This window comes from Triticum urartu, chromosome 5A (assembly GCF_056163025.1).
Source record: "Triticum urartu cultivar PI428250 chromosome 5A, HENAU_Tu73, whole genome shotgun sequence".
Lineage (NCBI taxonomy): Eukaryota > Viridiplantae > Streptophyta > Magnoliopsida > Poales > Poaceae > Triticum > Triticum urartu.
The window spans coordinates 81,062,264-81,073,781 of record NC_141877.1 but is presented as its reverse complement, the minus strand read 5'-3'; the positions used below and the strand labels follow the sequence as shown (position 1 = coordinate 81,073,781).

Below are 11,518 nucleotides of genomic sequence, written 5' to 3'. Positions count from 1 at the left end.
AAAGTATGAACCCTAGGCCTTGTTTCCTAGCATTGCAATACCGTTTACGGTCACTTTTATCATTAGTTACCTTGCTGTTTTTATAATTTCAGATTACAAATACCTTTATCTACCATCCATATTGCACTTGTATCACCATCTCTTTGCCGAACTAGTGCACCTATACAATTTACCATTGTATTGGGTGTGTTGGGGACACAAGAGACTCTTTGTTATTTGGTTGCAGGGTTGCTTGTGAGAGACCATCTTCATCCTACGCCTCCTACAGATTGATAAACCTTAGGTCATCCACTTGAGGGAAATTTGCTATTGTCCACTTGGAGGCCCAACAACGTCTACAAGAAGAAGGTTGTCTAGTAGACATCGCCCGCCACCTTGTCTGTTGGTGTAGTTGCGGCTGGGATCACTGCCGCCGCTAGCGTTGCCGTTCTGCTGCTTGCTAAAGTGAGCACGAGTGACCGTGTTGGCAGAGGACTCTGGCTCCCTGTGCCAAAGATTCATATTGGGCTTGAAGCTTAGGTGCTGCAAGTACAGCTCCGGTGCAGTCACGGGCCCGTGAACATATAGCAGACACAACCGGGTCGAACTCCTCATCGAGCCCGGCGAGGGTGTGTGAAACGACATCCTCTTCATCAACCTTCTTCTCTAAAGCTATCTATTCATCGCATAAAGACTTTATCTGACCAACATATTTAGTGATGGTGGAGTTTCCCTTGTGCAGGGTTGCCCGCGCGATCTAGACATTGACAGTTGACAGGAGGCCACTTGGTGTTCCAGATGAGCATCCCCTCGATGGTGTTCCAGAGCTTCGCCACCGTGTGACAGTTGACAGGAGGCCACTTGGATGGCCGTCTCCCGCGGCAGTGTGGTCACCAGGTAGGAGAAAACCTGCTGATCCTTCGTGCATAATGTCGAGAAGTTGGGGTTAGGCATCTTGGACTTCGTGTTCCCATAGTTGGTGGTGACCTCAATGGTCATGGACGGCACCGCCTTCCCGGTGTCGAGGTAGTCTGCCATCTACGCCCCCTGATGGCGGAGAGGACGGTGGCAGACCATAGCACCTGATTACCTTTGGTGATGTTCTTGGTTGCGGCACGATTAGATGGAGAGGAGGGGAAAGAACTTGATGAACTCGCCATGGATGATTTCGAGGCTAGCTCTGATTACCATGAAAGAAAGGAAGTATGGAAACGTATGAACTCCTTGCGGTGACGCGTGTGTGTTTAAATGCTCAGCTGAATACAAGGTGCGTAAAGTTGTTGGTAGACTTTACCCATAATCTTAGATATACAAGATTTTGATCATCCTTGCTAACAACCTGCCTTGTACAATAGTACACACGTGCACGCACACAATTAATATTACATCATGACATATTGTCTTTTTTAAATCCATTTTGACACATTGTCACGTTACACAACACATGTACAAGCCTATTTAACATGTGTTCTAGTGTTGGTCCATTCACAACTAACTCACTTTCTAGAATAGTGATGCTCAAAGATTTGTTTTTAGCCACTTAATATATACGACCACTGGCCTAAATAAAAATTGATGGTTTCGTCCCCTGTTGTTACCGAAAAAGCCTTTTGCCCCGCTTTATAAATAAAGAAACCACCGAGCACAAAGTATCAAGGTACCAATGGATCAACACACACACACACACAACGCCACCGCAGGCAAGGTACAACACTCACGCACAAAGACAATACACGGGTTCAACTGTGGGCACAGCACAACAAGCCCAACACAGGCGCGTGACACAGATAACGCATAAACGGCAATGGCAGGTATAGACGATCTAATCCAGCTCCGGTGATGGTGGGGGAAGCGGTGGAGCCATCTGCAGAGCCATCGCATGAAGCTGGGTGATGGTGGAGGTGACGGCGTGTCTCTCCCTGGGACTGCTAAGCGGTAGCCAAAGCTGCAAGTAACCAGACCATTTGAACAAAGCGTTAGTATCACGACGAAGAGGGATACGATGAATCACAAGCTTATTCCGAATAGCCCATGGCATCCAGGCAAGCATCCCAATGATCAGCCACCTAATGCGGCGAACCGAGGGTGCTAGCACCTGGAGTTCGGCGAAGAGAGCACGGAAGTTGTTGTGGTCCCAGCTTCCACCCACTATTTCGCGAAAACAACTCCAGAGGAACTGCGCAGACGCGCAGGTGAAGAAGATATGGTTCGAATCCGGGCAACGCCCATCACTGGGGCCGTTGCGTTTCAGGACATCCACGCCGGACGGGAGGCGTCCGCGAATCCATTGCCACAAGAAGATCCTAATCTTCAAGGGAAGCCAGATCTCCCGGATGGTGGTGAGCGCCTCATGGCCTAGCGATGGGGTGATGGCCTGGTAGAGCGATTTAGTGGAGAATTGCCCAGAACACTCTAGCCGCCATCCGGAGCAGTCATCTCCTATCTCAACATCAGGCTCGTGTAACACGGTGCAGTCTAGCAATTCATGCCAATCCGCATTCTCAGCCGGGCCAAATGGTCTCCGGAACGCAAGTTGCCCTAAGTCAATAAGGGCCGTCACGGCAGAAATCCACGGATCAACCGCGATGGACAACAGGTTTGGAAAGAGGGCTGCGAGGGGTATGTCTCCAGTCCATCTATCTTACCAGAACATCATGGCGGTGCCAGATCCAACTGCGATCGAGATCCCGATGTGGAGGACTAGAAGGAGCTGAATGATGAATTGCCAGAATTGGGAGCCCCCAGACCACTGGTAGAAGGCGAGAGGATGACCACGAAGGTATTTCTGCTGAATGAGGCGAAGCGATAGGCCACCCTCTCCGTTGGTAATCCGCCAGAGCCACCGAGTCAGGAGGGCTATGTTCATGCGTTTGGAGGACATGATCCCAAGACTGCCATGGTCACGCGGTTTACAGATCTCCGACCATTGAACCATGTGGTACTTCTGGTTATCGCCCTCGCCAGCCTAGAAGAAATGCCCCTGAACTGTGGCAATCTCATGATGTAGAGTCTCAGGAAGGCTGTAGAAGCTCATGATGAATAAGAGCAGGCTGGAGAGGGACGAATTAATGAGGACTGTCTGGGCCGCTTTCGAGAGCCACCGGCCCTGCCAGGGCTCGACACGGTGCTCAAGCTTCCCCACAGTCAAGCGCAGCTTTGCCATCGTGAGCCTCGAGTCACTAATGGGGATCCCTAGATGCGTCGTGGGGAAACATCCGAGCTGGTAATTAATCCGATCTGCGATGCTCTGCCGTTCGTCTTGGGAGTATCCCAAGACCATCACCGTACTCTTGTCGAAGTTGATCCTGAGGCAGGGCATCCGCTGGAAGCAAAGCAGGAGGAACTTCAGGTTCGTGATATCGCTCGCTGAGCCTTCCACCATGATAATGGTGTCATTCGCATATTGGAGAAGGGAGATCCCGTTCCCTCCCAGCAAGATGCGGGACTATGCCCTTAATATGGCCCACGGCTTGGGTTTATCTAAGATGGCTGCCAGAGCATCGACAACCATGTTGAAGAGAAATGGTGAGAAGGGATCGCCCTCGCGCACCCCACAGAATGTGGGAAAGTATGGGCCGACCTCGCCATTAATGTTCACTACGGCCCGGCCCGAGGTGACCATTTGCATCACCCGGGTTACCCATATGTCGTCGAAGGCCTTCCGGAGAAAACATTCCCGAAGGAAGGACCAACTGACTGTGTCATAAGCCTTGTGGAAATCCAGTTTCAGGAAGACTGCCTTGAGGTGTTTGGTGTGAACCTCATGGAGTGCTTTGTGGAACACCAGGACTCTGTCAAGGATATATCGGCCCTGGATAAAAGCCGACTGATCAAGGTGAGTGATCCGGTCGGCAATAGGGGCCACCCTAATGGCGTACCCCTTAGCGACGATGCGGAAGAGGACATTAATCACCGTAATTGGCTGGAAGTGGCGGATATCCAAAGCCCAGTCACTTCAGGGATGAGGGTGATTATCCCAAAGTTTAGCCTGGTGAGGTCAATGGACCCTACAAAGAACTCCTCAAATAGGGCCATCACCTCTAGCTTGATTACCTCCCAGAAGGTCTGCAAGAACTTCACTGGGAGGCCATCCGGACCGGGGGCCGAAGAGGGGTACATGCCTGATAACCCACAAGTATAGGGGATCGCAACAGCTTTCGAGGGTAGAGTATTCAACCCAAATTTATTGATTCGACACAAGGGGAGCCAAATAATATTCTCAATTATTATCAATTGAGTTGTCAATTCAACCACACCTAGAAACTTAGTATATAGCAAAGTGTTTAGTAGCAAGTAATATGATAGTGATGGTAACGGTAACAAAAGAGTAACGAAAGCAAAGTAATGTTTTTGGTATTTTGTAGTGATTGTAACAATAGAACGGGAAAGTAAATAAGCGTAAACCGGTATATGGAAAGCTCGTAGGCATCAGATCAATGATGGATAATTATGTCGGATGCGGCTCATCATGTAACAATCGTAACATAGGGTGACACAGAACTAGCTCCAATTCGTCAATGTAATGTAGGCATGTATTCCGAATATAGTCATACGTGCTTATGGAAAAGAACTTGCATGACATCTTTTGTCCTACCCTCCCATGCCAGTGGGGTCCTAATGGAAACTAAGGGATATTAAGGCCCTTTTAATAGAGAACCGGAACAAAGCATTAGCACATAGTGAATACATGAACTCCTCAAACTACGGTCATCACCGGTAAGTATCCCGATTATTTTCACTTCGGGGTTAATGGATCATAACACATAATAGGTGACTATAGACTTGCAAGATAGGATCAAGAACTCTCATATATTGATGAAAACATAATAGGTTCAGATCTGAAATCATGGCACTCGGGCCCTAGTGAAAAGCATTAAGCATAGCAAAGTCATAGCAACATCAATCTCAGAACAAAGTGGATACTAGGGATCAAACCCTAACAAAACTAACTTGATTACATGATAGATCTCATCCAACCCATCACCGTCCAGCAAGCCTACGATGGAATTACTCACGCACGATGGTGAGCATCATGAAATTGGTGATGGAGGATGGTTGATGATGACGACGGCGACGAATTCCCCTCTCCGGAGCCCCGAACGGACTCCAGATCAGCCCTCCCGACAGGTTTTAGGGCCTGGCGGCGGCTCCGTATCGTAAAACGCGATGATTTCTTCTCCCTTATTTTTTCTCCCCGAAAGCAGTTATATAGAGTTGGAGTTGGAGTCGGGAGGTCTCCATGGGCCCACGAGGTAGGGGGCGCGCCCTAGTGGGGGGGGGGCACCCTGGTGGCAAGGGTGTGGGTCCCCTGGTCTTTATCTTTGGTGAGGATTTTTTATTATTTATTGTAAGATATTCCGTGGAGTTTCAGCTCATTCTGCGAACTTTTGTTTTCTCCACATAAAACAACATCATGGCAATTCTGCTGAAAACAGCGTCAGTCCGGGTTAGTTCCATTCAAATCATACAAGTTAGAGTCCAAAACAAGGGCAAAAGTGTTTGGAAAAGTATATACGACGGAGACGTATCAACTCCCCCAAGCTTAAACCATTGCTTGTCCTCAAGCAATTCAGTTGACAAACTGAAAGAAATAAAGAAAAACTTTTACAAACTCTGTTTGCTCTTGTTGTTGTAAATATGTCAAGCTAGCATTCAAGTTTTCAGCAAAGATTATAACTAACCATATTTGCAATAATTCTCCGGTCTCATGATTACCCATATCAATAGCATAATCTACTAGCAAGCCATAATAATAAATCTCGGATGACAACACTTTCTCAAAACAATCATAATATGATATAACAAGATGGTATCTCGCTAGCCCTTTCTAAGACCGCAAAACATAAATGCAGAGCACCTTTAAAGATCAAGGACTGACTAGACATTGTAATTCATGGTAAAAGAGATCCAATCATAGTCACACCGAATGTAAACTAACAATAATGAATGCAAATGACAGTCGTGCTCTCAAACTGGTGCTTTTAATAAGAGGGTGATGACTCAGCATAAAAGTAAATAGATAGGCCCTTCACAGAGGGAAGCAGCGATTTGTAGAGGTTCCAGAGCTCGGTTTTGAAATAGAGGTGAATAACATTTTGAGCGGTATACTTTCATTGTCAACATAACAACCAAGAGATGGCGATATCTTCCATGCTACACACATTATAGGCGGTTCCCAAACAGAATGGTAAAGTTTATACTCCCCCTCCACCAACAAACATCAATCCATGGCTTGCTCGAAACAACGAGTGCCTCCAACATACATCAGGTCCCAGGGGGAGTTTTGTTTTGCAATTATTTTTTATTTAGTTTGCATAAAGCATGGGACTGGGCATCCCGGTGACCAGCCATTTATCTCGCGAGTGAGGAGCGGAGTCCACTCCTCTTGAGAATAACCCGCCTAACATGGAAGGTACAGACACCCCTAGTCGATTCATGAGCTATTCGAGCATAAAAAACAGGACGGTTATTTGAAGGTTTAGAGTTTGGCACATACAAATTTACTTGGAACGGCAGGTAGATACCGCATATAGGAAGGTATAGTGGACTCATGTGGAATAACATTGGGGTTTAAGGAGTTTGGATGCACAAGCCGTATTCCCGCTTAGTACAGGTGAAGGCTAGCAAAAGACTAGGAAGCGACCAACTAGAGAGCGACAACAGCCATGTACATGCATTAAAATTAATAAACATTGGATGCAAGCATGAGTAGGATATAATCCACCATGAACATAAATATCGTGAAGGCTATGTTGATTTGTTTCAACTACATGCGTGAACATGTGTCAAGTCAAGTCACTTAAATCATTCAGAGGAGGATACCACCCTATCATACCACATCATAACCATTTTAATAGCATGTTGGCACGCAAGGTAAACCATTATAACTCATAGCTAATCAAGCATGGCACAAGCAACTATGATCTCTAATTGTCATTGCAAACATGTTTATTCATAACAAGCTGAATCAAGAACGATGAACTCATCATATTTACAAAAACAAAAGAGGTCGAGTTCGTACCAGTTTTTCTCATCTCGGTCAATTATAATATATCATCATAATTGCCTTTCACATGCACGATCGAACGATGTGAATAATAATAAGAGTGCACGTGCATTGGACTAAGCTGGAATCTACAGGCATTCAATAAATAGGAAAAGACAAAGCAATATGGGCTCTTGGTTAAATCAACAATAAAGCATATAAGAGCCACTTCAACAATTTAATCATGGTCTTCTCCTACTGACCCCCAAAGAAAAGAAAAGAAATAAAACTATTTACACGGGAAAGCTCCCAACAAGCAAAAGAAGAACATGAAATATTTTTTTCTTTTTAATTACTACTACAAGCATGGAAAGTAAATTAATTAAAAGCTACAACTAATTTTTTGGTTTTTTCTCAAGGTTTATTAAACACACAAGAAGAAAGCATAAAAGGAAATAAACTAGCATGGATGATACAATGAAAAAGTATGAGCACCGACATCTAGAAATGAGTGTGTGTGAACATAAATGTAATGTTGGTGAGAAATACGTACTCCCGCAAGCTTAGGCTTTTGGCCTAAGTTAGTCTATGGCCACGGCTGGCCTGGCTGATATCCATAATAATAGTTTTTGGGGTCGTACTGTGATGCAGCGGCTATCGCCTCCTGAGCTGCAGTGTGGCGACGAGTGGCCTCCCTTGTCTGTTCTTTGTTCCATAAATCCTCAAATATTCTAGAAAAAATCATATTTAATTTTTAGGGCATTTGGAGAACTTTTATTTTCGAGGTATTTTTATATTGCACGGATAATTAGATAACAGACAGAAAAATATTTATTTTTATTTTATTTAATATAATTAACAGAAAGTAATATTGGGGTACAGAAGGTTGTGCTTCTAGTTTCATCCATCTCATGCTCATCAAAAGGAATCCACTAACAAGGTTGATCAAGTCTTGTTAACAAACTCATTCCGATTAACATGAAACCGGAGAAATTTCGAATAACACTAGGTTACCTCAACGGGGATATGCACATCCCCAATAATAAGTATATCATATTTCTTCTTGACAGTAGGAAGAGGAAATTCAAAACCTCCAAATATAATTGATGAAATTTTTCCGATAGAATTGATACTATGAACTCAAGGTTGTCTCCTCGGAAAGTGTAACGTATGCTCATTACCATTAACATGAAAAGTGACATTACCTTTGTTGCAATCAATAACAGCCCCTGCGGTATTAAGAAAAGGTCTTCCAAGAATAATAGACATACTATCGTCCTCGGGAATATCAAGAATAACTAAGTCCGTTAAAATAGTAACGTTTGCAACTACAACAGGCACGTCCTCACAAATATCGACAGGTATAGCAGTTGATTTATCAGCCATTTGCAAAGATATTTTAGTAGGTGTCAACTTATTCAAGTCAAGTCTACGATATAAAGAGAGAGGCATAACACTAACACCGGCTCCAAGATCACATAAAGAAGTTTTAACATAGTTTCTTTTAATGGAGCATGGTATAGTAGGTACTCCTCGATCTCCAAGTTTCTTTGGTATTCCACCCTTAAAAGTATAATTAGCAAGCATGGTGGAAATTTTAGCTTCTGGTATCTTTCTTTTATTTGTAACAATATCTTTCATGTACTTAGCATAAGGATTCATTTTGAGCATATCAGTCAATCGCATACGCGAAAAGATAGGTCTAATCATTTCAGCAAAGCGCTCAAAATCCTCATCATCCTTTTTCTTGGATGGTTTGGGAGGAAAAGGCATGGGTTTCTGAACCCAAGGCTCTCTTTCTTTACCATGTTTCTTAGCAACAAATTCTTTTTTATCATAACCTTGATTCTTTGATTATGGGTTATAAGATCAACAGCAGGTTCAATTTCTACATCATTATCATTACTAGGTTGAGCATCATTATGAACATCATCATTAACATTTTCATTAGGTTCATGTTCATTGCCAGATTGTGTTTCAACATCAGACATAGAGATATCATTTGGATTATCAGGTGGTTCAACAATAGGTTCACTAGAAGTTTGCACAGTTCTATCATTTTCCTTTTTCTTCTTTTTAGAAGAACTAGGTGCATCAATTTTATTTCTCTGAGAATCTTGCGCAATTCTCTTAGGGTGGCCTTCAGGATACAAAGGTTCCTGAGTCATTCTACCAGTTCTAGTAGCCACTTAAACAGCATAATCATTTTTCTTACTATTCATCTCATCGAGCAATTCCTTTTGAGCTTTAAGTACTTGTTCTACTTGAGTGGTAACCATAGAAGCATGTTTGCTAACAAGTTTAAGCTCACCTCTAATATTAGACATATAATCACCCAAGTATTTAATCATATCAGCATCTTTTTTTAATTGTCTACCAAAATAAGCATTGAAGTCTTCTTGCTTAAACATAAAATTATCAAACTCATCCAAGCATTGACTAGAAATTTTAGCAGGGGGGATTTTAGCTTTATCATATCTATAGAGAGAATTTACCTTTACTACCTGTGTCGGGTTACCGGGGTCTGGAGGTTCTTCAATAAATAAAGGATTAAGATCATATGTTTCTTCGACAGGCGGTAAATTAAGACCGTGTATTTCTTCAATAGGAGGTAAATTCTTAACATCTTCAGCTTTAATACCTTTTTCTTTCATAGATTTCTTTGCCTCTTGCGTATCTTCGGGACTGAGAAATAGAACACCTCTCTTCTTCGGAGTTGGTTTAGGAATAGGATCATTAATTGGAGCAGGAGCTGGCTGAGGAGGTGCCCAATTATTTTCATTTCTCAACATATTATTCAATAAGATTTCAGCTTCATCCCGTGTTCTTTCCCTGAAAAGAGAATCAGCACAACTATCCATGTAATCTCTGGAAGCATCGGTTAGTCCATTGTAAAAGATATCAAGAATTTCATTTTTATTAAGAGGATGATCAGGCAAAGCATTAAATAACTTGAGAAGCCTCCCCTAAGCTTGTGGGAGACTCTCTTCTTTAATTTGCACAAAGTTGTATATTTCCTTTAAAGCAGCTTGTTTCTTATGAGCAGGGAAATATTTAGCAGATAAATAGTAAATCTTATCCTGGGGATTACACACACAACCAAGATTAAGAGAATTAAACCATATCTTAGCATCACCCTTTAATGAGAACGGAAATATTTTAAGGATATAAAAGTAGCGATCTCTCATCATTAGTGAACAGGGTAGCTATATAATTTAATTTAGTAAGATGTGCCACAACAGTTTCAGATTCATAGCCATGAAAAGGATCAGATTCAACCAAAGTAGTTATGTCAGGATCAACAGAGAATTCATAATCCTTATTAGTAACACAGATAGGTGAAGTAGCAAAAGCAGGATCGGGTCTCATCCTAGCATTTAGAGATTGCTTGTTCCATTTAGCTAATAAACTTTTGAGTTCATATCTATCTTTGCAAGCTAAAATAGCTAAAGAAGCTTATTGATCAAATAAAGAACCCTCAGGAATAACAAGTGATTCTTCATCATCACTTTCATCTTCATAATCAGATTCAATATTTCCAATCTCTCTAGCCCTAGCAAGTCATTCCTCGAGAAAATCACTAAGTGCCATAGTAGTATCAGGCATAGAGGTAGTTTCATCATAAGTATCATGTATAGCAGAAGTAGCATCATCAATAACATGCGACATATGAGAACGAATAGTAGAAGCAGGTTTAGGTGTCGCAAGCTTACTCATAACAGAAGGTGAATCAAGTGCAGAGCTAGATGGCAGTTCCTTACCTCCCCTCGTAGTTGAGGGATAAATTGTTGTCTTAGTGTCTTTCAAATTCTTCATAGTGTCCAGCAGATATAAATCCCAAGTGACTCAAAGAATAGAGCTATGCTCCCCGGCAACGGCACCAGAAATTAGTCTTGATAACCCACAAGTATAGGGGATCCCAACAGCTTTCGATGGTAGAGTATTCAACCCAAATTTATTGATTCGACACAAGGGGAGCCAAAGAATATTCTCAAGTATTAGCAGCTGAGTTGTCAATTGTACCACACTTGGAAACTTAGTATCTGCAACAAAGTGTTTAGTAGCAAGTAATATGATAGTGATGGTAACGGTAACATAAGAGTAACGAAAGCAAAGTAATGTTGTTCGTATTTTGTAGTGATTGTAACAATAGCAACGGGAAAGTAAATAAGCATAAACCAGTATATGGAAAGATCGTAGGCATCGGATCAATGATGGATAATTATGCCGGATGCGGTTCATCATGTAATAATCATAACATAGGGTGACACAGAACTAGCTCCAATTCATCAATGTAATGTAGGCATGTATTCCGAATATAGTCATACATGCTTATGGAAAAGAACTTGCATGACATCTTTTGTCCTACCCTCCCGTGGCAGAGGGGTCCTAATGGAAACTAAGGGATATTAAGGCCTCCTTTTAATAGAGGACCGGAACAAAGCATTAGCACATAGTGAACACATGAACTCCTCAAACTACGGTCATCACCGGTAAGTATCCCAATTATTGTCACTTCGGGGTTAATGAATCATAACACATAATAGGTGACTA

The 11,518-nt window shown here is 42.6% G+C and overlaps 1 non-coding gene across 1 annotated transcript; it reads right to left on the bottom strand.

Moving 5' to 3' along the window:
• Positions 1-506: 506 nt before the first annotated feature.
• On the bottom strand, positions 507-640 carry LOC125511846 (small nucleolar RNA Z247). Its single transcript, XR_007285129.2, has one exon. It is a non-coding gene; the product is annotated as a small nucleolar RNA Z247 (small nucleolar RNA).
• Positions 641-11,518: the final 10,878 nt, after the last annotated feature.